Raw genomic sequence first — 13,133 nt, forward strand, 5'->3', positions numbered from 1 at the left:
GCCTTTCCCTGTTTAAATAATATTCTGTTTTTCTAGTCTTCTAGTCTTCTTGCCAAAGTGGACAACCTCACACTTCCCCACATTATGGGCAGAACTTCCCCAGATTTGCACCAAGTGCTGTAGCGGGCGGGGAAAATGATGTTTTACCCACCGGCCGCGATGAGGGTTTTCACGCCGTATCGTCCCAAACCCGCCTCATTATTTATGCGTTCCTGGGAAACACGCGGTTTCCATGGTGAGCGGGCTCTCATTCGCCCTCCTGCCACCATCCTGCCATCGTATCACAGCGGCTACCTTGTTTAAAAGGGAGCCACCAGCACACCACACATCGCTACCAGCTCACCACCGCTGCACAGGACACATGGTCAGCAAAGGGAAAAAGACCGCAGCCCCCAGTTTAATGACCGGCCCCTCGAGCGACTGCTGGATGCTGTGGAGGCCACCGGGATGTCCTGTACCCCGCTCTGGCCGCAGGATGGGCAGCAACCTGACCAATCCGGCTTGGGAGGTGGTGGCAGTAGTGGTCAGCGCCAACACCCTTCAGAAGAGGACAGCCACCCAGTGAGAATAAATGATCTCCTCCGTTCCACCAGGGTAAGTCACTCTTATCATCACTCTCAACTCACACACTCACAAGCCCATCACACACCCACAGGGCCCTCACTCACTGTCCATTCACAGGACATCCCGATTCACTCTCTCACCTTCATTGTCCTCAGCCCGTTCACAGGACCACTCACCACCCACACATGCCAGGCAAACTTATCATCTGGTCTGGCAGGCATCCTGCTCTCCATCTCTATCCATTCAGAACAAGCTGGCACTCAACAAGAGGGAGAGACCACAGACCGGTAGCAGAATGCCCGAAATCGAGGCCCTAATGGACTATGAAAACAGAGCCATCCAGCTGGCCGGTGAGGATCTGGACAGGTCCCGTGCTGACGGTGAGGTTGATGCTACTCAACCAAGTGAGGATCCAGCAGTGCAACATCCATCAGACAACCATGCTGTGAGTGATGTGTCCTGTTTTACAGGCCACTGCCAAGCATTAATTATCTCTCCTTGCTTCCACAGACACATCTGCCAAACAGCCAACAGAGTCCATGACCCAGGGCCTCCAATCAAGCCTTGAAGAAAACTCCGAAAGGGAATCTGGAGGCACCCTCCCTGAAGTCCCATTATAGCGCTCACCCACACCCTCCACCAGTGTACAGACACACACCTCGGTGGGACCTAGCTTTAGAATAGACAAGGGATCACAATCTGGTGAGCACATCGCACTATTTGATCCACAGCAGGTGGAGGCAGGGACTTCCCAGGTCCCCGGCACTCGGAGGACTGCTGGAGGCCAGAAATTTGCTGAGTCCGAGTCAGATGATGAGCCTCTGGACTCGGTCAATTCGCAGTTGCTGGAGCTGCAAAGGCAAGTTCAGGAACATCAGGAAGGGATGTCCCCTGCGCTCTCAGATTGCAAGACACGATGGAGGAGTCCATCAGCCTTCAGTCTGAAGTGATAGCGCCGGCATTGCAACGCACTGAGGTCAACACTGGCATGATGGCGGCCGCCATGGAGACCTTGGTCCAGGATGTCACTCCTGCACTGCTGCACGGGCCCATCTCCATCTCTGATGCCATAGTTGGCCTCCAAAAGTGCATACACAAGAAGGGTCTCACTCCAGCTACCACTTCCCCTCAAGGAGTCAGCCAGGGGCCCTCGGGCACCCGTAGGGAGGAGGAGCAGCAGGTGCACACCCCAGGGCCATCCACCCAGGAGGCTCTGGGACTGACCGGCCCATCCAAGCCCCCTCTTCCTGTGACCTCAGCAGCTCCAGCTCCACAGGCCAAGGAGGGTGACACTGCCACACAGCAGGACCCCGAAAGCAGTCTGGGGCCCTCCAGGTCTCGGCCCTCCAGGGGACGCCCGCCAAAGTCATCACAGACAGGGCGTCCAGTCAGCAGGCTGCCTCCAGCTCTGCTGTGGATGTCCGGGGAGCACCAAGACATAGCGGCAGGGTTAGGAAGGTTATGGGAAATTAGTTGCAAAGCCTGGGCATGGGTGTTAATCACTTGCACATCGTGTTCACTGTTGTCAATAAACTCTCAAGAATGTCTCTCTGCCTCTGGCTCCTTGTTCTGATGAGCAGTGTTCTTGTCACTCAGATGTGAAACCTTTCTGCACAAGATAAAGGCAGGTGTCTCAGTCCAGGGCCTCTTCCCTGTGTCTGTGCAGCCTTCAGACCAAAGTGATGGTCCAGCCTCACACTCCCTGGACACATTACTGATGACTGCACCTCGACAGTGCTGGTCATTGCTGCCAGAATGTAGTGGGCAGGCGTCACAGAGTTCTCTCATTCTCTCTGTGTGCTCACAGCACCTTTAAGGTGGGGCTGGCCCCCATCTCTTCAGCATCTGTGACCAGTGATGCTGTGCTCCTGAAGGGTTCAGGTGCTGAAGGTGGACAAAGGATCAGATGCTTCTAAAGTTTCATGGCTGCGTCTCTATGATATGACCCTGATCACAGAGAGCGCAAGTGAGCTGCCCTCAGCCAGACAGGAGTCAGACATTCTCAGAGGCTATGTGAAGATCTATAGAGTGTCCTCACTGCATGTCATCATCATCCTCCTGCAATCGAGCGACTGTTAAAGCCTCCATTGTGTCTCCATGACAGGAATATTCTCACAGAGGGTATTCACGCTGCCAAAAGCCAGACTGGAGTCAAACGTTCACAAGTGCGCTGTGAGGATCTATGGGGTCACCTCACTGCATGTCGTCATCATCCTCCACAAATCTGGCAGCTATGAAGGCCTCCCGAGCACGCCTGCTTCATCTAGCTAGTGCAAGGACCTCATCCCCATCATTGTCGCCTCCGAGGACCTCCTCACCCTCATCCCCATTGGCGTTCTCCTCATCGGAGGAGACATGCAGCTCTCCCAGCTCCTCCTCAGCCAGCACCTCTCCCCGTTGCAGCGCCAGGTTGTAAAGGGCGCAGCAAACAACGATGATGCGTGACACCCTCTGCAGACTGTATTGCAGGGCTCCACCAGGCCTTTCCAGGCACCGGAACCACATCTTCAGCATCCCCATGGTCTGCTCCATCAAGTTGTGAGTTGCAGCATGAGCCTCATTATAGCATCACTCTGCTGCAGTCTGAGGCCACTGCACGGGTGTCATCAGCCACGGCCTCTGTGGGTAGCTCTTGTCCCCGAGGAGCCATACCTGCAGCTTCTGTGGACCCTGGAAGACGTCAGAGATCTGTGACTGACTGAGGATGTAGGCGTCGTGCACACTCCCTGGAAACCGTGTGCACACTGTAGGATGAATTTCTGGTGGTCGCACACCAGTTGCACGTTCAGTGAGGGGAAGCCCTTGCAGTTGATGAAGTCACCGTGTGCAGCGACGGAGACCTGAGCGCCACATGAGTGCAGCCAATCGCACTCTGCACCTGTGGGAATCCCGAGATCCGGGCGAATCCAATGGCCCCGGCATCCTGGCTGTCCCAGTCCCGGGAAAAATGCACAAAGTTGTGTGTCCTCGAGAAGATGGCATCCGTGACCTCATGGATGTATCTGGAGGTGGCAGATTGTGAAATCCCACAGAGGTCACCTGTGGAGCCCTGAAAGGAGCCACTGGCATAGAAATTGAGCACCGCAATCACTTTCACAGCCACTGGCACTGGATGCCCTCCATGTCCCCTTGGCACCAACTCCTGCAGTAAGTGGCAGATGGGAGCGACCCTAGACATGTGCAATCATTGGTGACACTGGTTCTCGGTCATCTGCAGGAATGACGGGCGGCGCCTATAGACCCTGGGTGTCACGAGGCTCTGACCAGCCACGGCTCCCTGTAGCTCCTGGGGAGTGTGTATGGGAGCCCCAGCTGCCCCTTCTTCTTGATGTTGCTGCCCCTGCCTTTGCACAGCCAGGAGCCTCAGTCACTCTCTCCTCTGTCTTCTATGCTCTCTGCAGGCCATCAGGCACACAGCTAGGTTACCAGGCTCCATGCTCCTGATGTGGTCCTCCTGCAGCAAGAAGAGAGAGAGACGTGATTATCATGGGTGAACCTAGAACCCCTAACGTTTCCCGGAGAGTGTTGGCCACCCCTCGGATGGCCACAGATGAGTGCGCTGCAGGGCTGCCCTGTCAGCCTGTGACATTGGGGAGACAGCTCCTAACCGGGACGCTGAGATTGCAAAGGGGCCGTGAGTGACTCCAGCAGTGACGGCTACATGACCAGCGTTGTCGAGGAGATTGTACAACGTGTGCAGTCCAACTGCTCCGTGGCCCAGCATAGTGGTCGTGGACTCACAATCTGTCCCGGGGGTGGGAGTAGGGGGCGGTGGGGGAGGTGGTGGCGGGGAGGGGGTGGGGGGTAAGGTCTGGAGAGCTTGGTGGTGCTTTGGTGCCTCCGTGTTGCCCACATGGGTGGGCAGGCTAGGAACCCGACCCCAACCACATCTCTGTGGCTGTGCCTGAACTGTCTCAGTTACAGAGGAATGGTCAGTTTATACAGGTGTGGCTACTGCGCGGCCACTTCCCTCACCTACCCTGCCCCCACCTCGATTTCCTGTGCGCGGGATCCAATACCAGGGCAGCAGATTCCCCCCCTCTAACCCCCCCACCACACCCCACCAACAGCAACAGTCACCTCCGAGGCTGGGCAGCAATTGCCCCCGGACACTCCCCCGACAACAGTCGCCTCCGAGGCTGGGTGGTACTTCACCCGGGCCCCCCAGCGCCTCTGAAGCCTGCAAGGCAACAGGTGACCCTGGTGAACTGTGGAGGATGATGCTGTTCACTCACCTCAGTTCCCCCAAAGTGAAGGCCGTCAAGTGCATGTTGCCTGTGCGCTGTTGTGAAACGTGTTGGAGTGCGTTCCTGCCGATGTGGAAGGACAATCTGACAGGGGTGCATGAGCCTGGCAGGATGGCCTTTTAATGAGATGCTGATGTATTACAATGAGCTCCCAGGCGACTGTTGTTGGGAAACGCGGCCGCCATCGGCGGACCGAGTGGAAGATCGTGACCTGCCTTCTCGCCGTCGTGAAACCAATCACACCAAATTGTCCACACATGACGCCAATCACACCCGCTGCCAGCGGGCACGGAAAGTTCCACCCTATGATTCATCTGACAATATTTTGACCACTCATTTACCCTTTCCATATCCTATTGCAAATTCTTTGGGGAGCATTTAACGCCTTCCCCCATGGCGAGTTTGGTGGTGGGGGGCATTTAATCAAGCAGGGGTGGGGGGTGATGGATGGGGACTCCTCCACTTCCCACCTCCACCCTGATTAAGTCCATAATAGGAAGGGTCGTGGACAGCCTTCTCACTCTGCTGCCAACTGAGGCCCTCAAGTGGACAATTAATGCTCGCCTAAGGGCCTCATTCTGCTGCTGCTGCTATTAAACCAAGTGCCTGAGTGGCTTGTTTTACTAATGGCTGGAGAGGCGACAGGCAAGATCCCATCACCACCATTAAATCTAGCCCTTTGTGGCCTCCTTGCAACTTGCTTTCTACTATATTTTATCACCAGCAAATTTGGCTACAATACACTCAGGCCCTTCATTGAAGTCATTAATACAGGTCATAAATAGCCGAGGCCTCGGCACTGATCACTATGTCACTTTACTAATTACAGTTTTTCAACCTCGAAAGTGACCCAGTTTGTCCTGACTGAGAGGGCAGGATTTTACACCCTGCGGCAGGTGCGCGCCCGAACCGGTCGGGTGTAACATCGTACAAGTTGACGTCGGGCGAGCTTCCTGATGTCATCCCTCACGGGAGCAATCTTCAGGTCGGCGGGCGAGTGCAGGTGTCGGAGCCACACCCGCCATCAATTAAAATGCCACTTAAGGCCGTTAAAGAGGCAATTGTTTGCGATTTTACGTTGCCCGTGTCATTTGGCGCTCGTCGCAAGGGCAAAACGGGCAGGTGGGCAGCCCACCTTTTTTTGCAAAATCTCATCCACGGTCGGGATAAAAAGGGTCAGCACCATTGCCATTGTGAGTAGTGAGGGGTTTAGGAGATATTTGCTGCTGGCTGCTTTTTTGAACTTGACGGCTTCATCTCTGTTCTGAGCTTCATTCTTAGCATTTCCAGGCTTCATTTCAGGATTCATTGCTCTCTGCCAGGTCCCCGGAGGATTCAGACCGTGTGGACCCTTCCATGTATCAGACAGCCTTCCCTTACCCTGGGAATGGGGATTGTGGTCTCTGCTGCTGGCACCTCCTCTGAGGAGGGAGAGAGGGGCAGAGGGGAGAGGAGGCCGGGTGTCCCAATGCAGATTTCAGGGGAGGGACCTGTGGGAGGAGAGGTGCAGGCACAGGGGTCACAGGACCAGCAGCAAGTCCAAGGCAGAAGGGACCGCAGAAGACGCCACTATCCTGCTGCCAGGGTTTACAGGCGGTGATGCAGCTACCTCAATATGTCCGAGGTGAAATGCCAAAGGAGGTTCCGCCTCTCCAGGGAGACAGTGGCCCCCATTTGTCAAATGGTTGGGCCTGAGATCAGCTCCGACTGTGTCGGTGGACAGCCCATGCCAGTGGCTCTAAAATTAACAGTGGCCTTCAACTTCAATGCCTCTGGCTCTTTCCAGGGGTCGGTGGGGTATCTGTGTGGTGTCTCCCAATCAGCTGTCCACAGTTGCGTCAAGTGGTGACAGAAGCTCTGGTCAGGTGGATAATGACATTTATTCATTTCCATATGGACGAGGCCAGCCAGGCTGAGCTGGCCAGAGGCTTCGCGGCGATTGCTGGGGTCCCCCGTGTCCAGGGTGCTATAGACTGTACACATGTGGCCATCAAGGCGCCAGCAGGTGAGCCCGGTGCCTTCGTCAACAGGAAGGGCTTCCATTCGATGAACGTGCAGATAGTGTGTGACCACAGGATGCTGATTCTACAAGTCTGTGCAAGGTACCCTGGCAGCTCCCACAACACCTACATCCTCAGACACTCCCAGGTGCCGAGGCTCTTCAGTGCTCTGGCCCGGCTGGATGGATGGCTGCTGGGTGACAAAGGCTATCTCTTGAAAAGGTGGCTTATGACACCTCTCAGCCACCCAAGAACAGAGACTGAGCTGAGTTACAATAGCAGTCATGCCTCCACAAGGGCTGTGATAGAGAGGAACATAGGTCTTCTCAAGATGCGCTTCCAATGCCTGGACCATTCACGGGGAGCACTACAATACCCCACAGAGCGGGTGTCACTGATAGTGGTTGCATGCTGCACTCTCCATAATCTGGAACTGGCAAGGGGGGACTCTTCTGGAGGAAGAGGACCTTGAGGCAGCTCAACTGACCACAGAGAATGAATCCAGTAGTGAGTCAGAAGAGGAGCACGGTGAGGAGAACACTGAGGGCATGGAGGCAGATCTCTGTATCCTCCAGGGAGGCAGGGACACCAGGGACACCTTGATCCAACGCTCCTTCAGCCTGGCTGCCAAAGATCTGCTTCCACCTCATGCCAGGGCTGCTGCCTCCACTCCTGATGTCTGAAATGACTCTTTCACTTGAACCCAAGGTCCACTCAGTGCCTGTGCAATAAAGTTTAGAGCCACCCATGTCCAGCATGAGATACTGGTGTACCCTGCACTGAATAAAATACAAAGGTGAAGGACACTCAGGCCATTAAGACAAAAACAAAATTTATCTCATTTTCACACGTAATAATTGAGCATAATACTAATATCTGGTGTTAATGGCCACACCAGTAAACATTTAAAGAAAACATGGCAGAACAGAAGATCACCTGTGACCAGTCCCTCTTTTGCTTATGGTGCCTTAAACTTACATTTACGAGTGTTACGTTAGGTGCCCCCACCCCCCACATCCCCCCCAACCCCCCCCACCCCCCCACCCCCCCGCACTCTCACTGGCGCCGGCATTGGAGACAGCCCGCTCACTGTGCTGTCCTGTTGGCCTTGATGACCTTGGCGGCCGTCCTCTGGCCACTGGAGCCTGTGCCGGCCCCACCTGGGAGGGAGTGGCCAGTACCACGGCTGGCATCTCCTCAGTCGCCGCAGCCTCATCAGATGCCACAGTCACAGTCACTGGCAGAGGGGCGGAGGAGCTGCTGCCGTCATCCAGAGCGCCCTGAGAGCAGCCCGCAGAGATAACAAGCAACTCGTGCGCCAACGTGAGGTCGCTCTGGACCTTCCTGCACACCATTTCTGGTGCCTGGTTCAGAGACCGGGTGTGACGCACGTGTATCGGAAGCCCCGTGGTCCTCTGCCATCAAGGGTAGCTCTTCGGGGTCCTGCATACGAGTGCATGCTGGTGTAAATAAGGGAGAACAAGGACACGTCATTAGTTAAAGTCATCACACTGTCACTGTGCATACCAGGCACTCTGGTGAGACAATGGAGATCTGCATCATGATGCCATCGTCATTCAAGGATCAATGTGGACTCCGGGTTTGAGACTCCCATTAATAATGAGACTACACAAGAATGTTTGCACAATCCGACACTCTCACCTCTGTGCACTGCACTCTTACCTTCGTCAGTGACCCCTGCCTCTCCACGGTCAGCTGACTGAGGTGGGTGGTGGCTCTCCAGCTCCAATGCATCCATTCCAAACCTCGTCACGATTAGGAGGTTTGGGGAACTTCCGCCTGTCAGTGACCTTTCAATACTGTTATGGGCCATCTCCTCCTGAAAGGACAGAGGAGCATTGATCAGTCCACGCTCTACCTGCAGCACCATTGCAGCCTGGCCAACCCCACCTGAGGAACACCTCACAGGGCACATCCGAGTCTTGGCCCTCGAGCTGCAAGGCACTCAGTCCAAGCAGCCAGGGCTCACCCCCTTGGCCATCTCCGGCGTCATTGACAGTTGGCACTAAGACTCTTAAGATCCCTGAGCTCCATACAGGGATGACCAGCCCTTAACACTTCTCCACACTGATTCATGCCGACCTGATACTTACCCTTGCCGAGTGCAGCAGGTCATTGAACCTTTTGCGGCACTGCGCCCATGTGCGCCTCAGGATGTCATGGCTGCTGACCTCGGCTGCCACCTCCTCCCAACCTTTTTTGATCTGATGTGCTGGCCTCCTCCTGCCATCCCTGGGACCCACCTCCTCCACGAGGACTGCAAAGCACTCGTCCGAGAAATGGGGAGGGGGGGGGCTGCGGGGTGGGGCAGTTCCCACCTGACCTGCCCTCACGCCTGTCGTCTCCAGCCGCTGGAGAGGCCATTGCCCCAGTTTCTAGACTGGAGAAAGATTCTCCCCTGGCAGCCTTCAGGGAGCTGCCTCTGCCGATTTTAAACCACCCGCCAGGTCACCATTGGACCTGGCGCCTGACAGGCCCCCACCCCCACCCCCACCCCCACCCCATCCCCCGCCTGGTCCTTCCCGACTATTGGGAAGATGTGTTTCGCGCTGTGGGGTGGCGGGGTGGGGGTGGGGGGGCTTAATTGTCCAGCCAGTGCGAAATCATGGTCATGGGCCGATTGCAGTCAGGGGCCTGTTTCCTGACCACTCCTGGGCCTGACAAGGGAAAATTTCAGGCCTCTGTTTCCAGTTCGTTAGCCATTCCTTCATCCATCTAATATATTACCCCCAACATCATGAGCTCTTCTCTTATGTAGTAATGTTTTATGTGACTCCTTATCGAATGCCTTTTGGAAATCCTAATACACAACATCTACTGGTTCCCCTTTGTCCATCCTGCTGGATACATGTTCAAACTCCTGATATGAGTCACCGCAGCCATATTGTTAAAAGTGTTAGTGCACACATAGTGAGCATCATGACAAATATAATGCCGATTTGGTGCCTATGCAGCTATTTTGGAGTTCAACATTCCAGTCAACACCATTGTGTATTAGCCATGCGCAGCTGAACGCAAATTCAGTAAAAAGGAGTGCCCCAGTATCATCTTGTTCGCCCACCTGTTGTTCTTCTAGCGTTGCCTGAAAAGGTTGTAATTCTTAGGCATCTGCAAATGAGAAAGGCAGAAGAACCTTGGCTGTGGCAAGGGGAACGAGGAAGTAAGAGTTTACACCTTTACACCATTTGCAGCTCATAACTCAGAAGAGCTTATGCGGGAAGGAGGAAGTGGGATGCGAGATGGAGGATGAGGGATGTGCTACGAGCACCTATAGTTTCAGCCCTGCCTCTGGCCATGGCCTCAGCAATTGCTGCTGTCTTCTACCCCCGGGTGGGGAAGTGGGGGGCGGGAAGGACTTGCAGCCCACACCTGTCCCCTGCCAGTTAGCTCCCACTGCCTCCAGTTCTCTGTCACCTCATCCTGCAAGCGAGGGAAGTGTGTAGCGCATGTGGTGCAACGTGATTGGGTGTTTTGGCTGCTATGATTGAATGTGCAAGTGTGTGCAAGCTGATGGGGGGCTTGCAGCAGTTCTAAGTGTGTGAGGTAGAGGTAAAGAAATGAATGCTAATTCTGAGTCGATTGGTAGAGGCTGTTAGTTTCATGATAATAGTTGATTGCGGTAGTGGACTCCAGTATTAGATACCATACGGTACTCTGTATTGAATAGTGGGGGGCGGGGGGTCACTAGTTTATGTTTAAAAAATGTGTTTATGTTAGGGAAATGCGTTATCAATAAAGTTAGCTCAGCTACAATGTCGACAGCCTGTGTGCATCATTGAAACAGAAAAACAAGACATGAGGCGGGATTCTCTGCACCCGCCCACCTCTGCAATCTTCTGATCCCACCGCACGTCAGTGGACTTCTGTCTGGGGCACTGCCTCACCCACAGTGGGTCCCGGCCATGGTGTCAGAAGTAAACTAAACACAACAATGGAGGTTCTAAAACCACCAACAGAGCTCAGTTTGGAGGGAAATCTTGCCAAAAACTAGAGAAGGTTCCGGCAGCGATTCGAGCTGTACCTTACAGTGACGGGCAGTGATTAAAAAAGACCCTCCGAAACAGTCTTCCATCTTTCTTCACGCAGCAGGGGAAGCAGCCCTAGAATTATATAACACATTCACATTTGAAAATGATGAGAAACTAAATGACTTGAAATAAATAATTGAAAAATTCTAAGCCCAATGCAGCCCTAAGAAAAGCATCACATATGAAAGATATCGATTTTTTATGTGCACACAAGGCAGCGACAACATTAGTCAGTGCATAACTGAGCTGAGAAAATGACTTAAGTCATGTGAATTTGGAAAACTTGAAGAATCACTCACCCAAGATAGAATAGTTTGCGGGATCACAGATGACACTCTGAGAGAACGGCTTTTGAGATCTCATGCTGGAGAAAACAATTAATATCTGCAGAGTGGCAGAAACAATGAAATACCAGATTAACAGATGTCAGAAGGTGATAAGCCGCACACGGTCAAGCAGTTAGACGCAGTTAAACAGAAACAGCCCCGGGAAAGAACAAATAAAAAAGCCTGAAGGTAAAAGGAACAAAACTGCAATTAAAACATTTAAGTGCAGCTGATGGGGAACAGAGCATTTATCACATAGTTGTCCAGCCTGCAGAAAGCAGTGTAAGGACTGTGATAAACTAAATCACTTCGCTAAGATGTGTAAATCGAAGAAAGTGCACATGATTGACACAGACACTGAAACTGAACTTTTTGTTGGCGCAGAAACAACAAATTCCAAAGAAGACGAATGGAAGGTTGATTTAAAAATTGGCAACATGATGGTGAATTTCAAGCTTGACTCGGGTGCACAAGTAAATGTCATTCCCATCAGCCTGTATTGTAAAATAAGCAAAGGAAAACAGCTAACTAAAACAAAAGTGAAGCTGTCCACTTAAACAGGTGAAAAAAATTTCAGTAGAAGGTAAGTGCACACTTAAAGTGAACTACAAAAAACAGTCTCAAGCATTTCCATTCATAGTGGTGAAAACTGATGCAAAACCCATTCTTGGACTCAAAGCTTGTGAAAATCTGAAGCTAATCAAGAGAATAATGACTATCACCACTGATGACATCTTGAGTGAGAAAAAGATGTATTCCAGTGGATTGGTTACCTAAGTGGAGAAAACACCATCAAGATTGATGAAATTGTGACACCAAAATAGACCCACCCAGGAAAATCCCAGTAATGCTGAGAGAGCGACTGAAAGCAGAGTTGGACAGAATGGAGAAACTTCACATCATCAAGAAAATTGAAGAACTGTCAAAGTGGGTTAATCCAATTGTAATTGTAGAAAAGTCAGATGAGAATCTTGGAGTCTGTCTGGATCCCAGAGACCTAAACCAGGCGGTACAAAGAGAACATTACCAGCTGCCCACAGTAGAAGGGATCATGTGTAAGCTAGCTGATGGTAAATATTATTCAGTCTTGGATGTGAGTCCAGGCTTCTGGCAGGTCAAGCTCAATGAACGCAGCTCCTGTCTCTGTACCTTCAACACACCATACGGGTGATATAGGTTTTTACACTTACCTTTTGGTATTAATTCTGGTGTTTCACAGAACAGTGAAGCAGCTGTTTGAAGGGTTGGAGGACGTGGAAACCTATATCGACGATGTGCTGGCCTGGGGAGCCTCACGAGAAGAACATGACCAGAGACTGAGACAGGTGCTGGCCAGAGCGAGAGAAAGGAACATCAAGTTGAAGAAGGAAAAGTGCAAAATAGGTCTTCATAAAATCAAGTACTTGGAACATGTGCTAACAAGTGAGGGACTGAAGCCGGACCCGAGTAAAATCAAAGCAGTCGTGAACATGCCACCCCCCAGAATGTAAGAAAGACTTGGAGAGGCTTTTGGGAATGGTGACCTGTCTTGGAAATTTCATTCCGAATATGTCAGACCTGACAGCACCTCTCAGAGAACTTCTACAAAATGATGTGGAATGGCACTGGGAACAAAGTCACCAGGAAGCTTTGACCAGTCTGAAGAGAACATTGACCCAGGCACCAGTGTTAAAGTATTACAATGTCAATTAGCCAGTCAAGATCTCAGTGGATGCTTCAAAGACTGGCCTGGGAGCTGTCCTCGTGTAAAATGAGGCACCAGTGGCAAACGCTTCAAAGGCAATGACTGAAACACAGCAGCGGTATGCCCAAATAGAGAATGAAATGCTAGCAATTGTGCTTGGCCTAGAACGCTTCCACCAGTTTGTCTATGGCAAAGGTGTGGAGGTAAAGTCTGATCATAAGCCTTTGGAAGCTACGCTTAAAAAGCCCCTGAACTGTGCACCA

This window comes from Cetorhinus maximus, chromosome 9, assembly GCF_964194155.1.
Source record: "Cetorhinus maximus chromosome 9, sCetMax3.hap1.1, whole genome shotgun sequence".
Taxonomy (NCBI): Eukaryota; Metazoa; Chordata; class Chondrichthyes; order Lamniformes; family Cetorhinidae; genus Cetorhinus; species Cetorhinus maximus.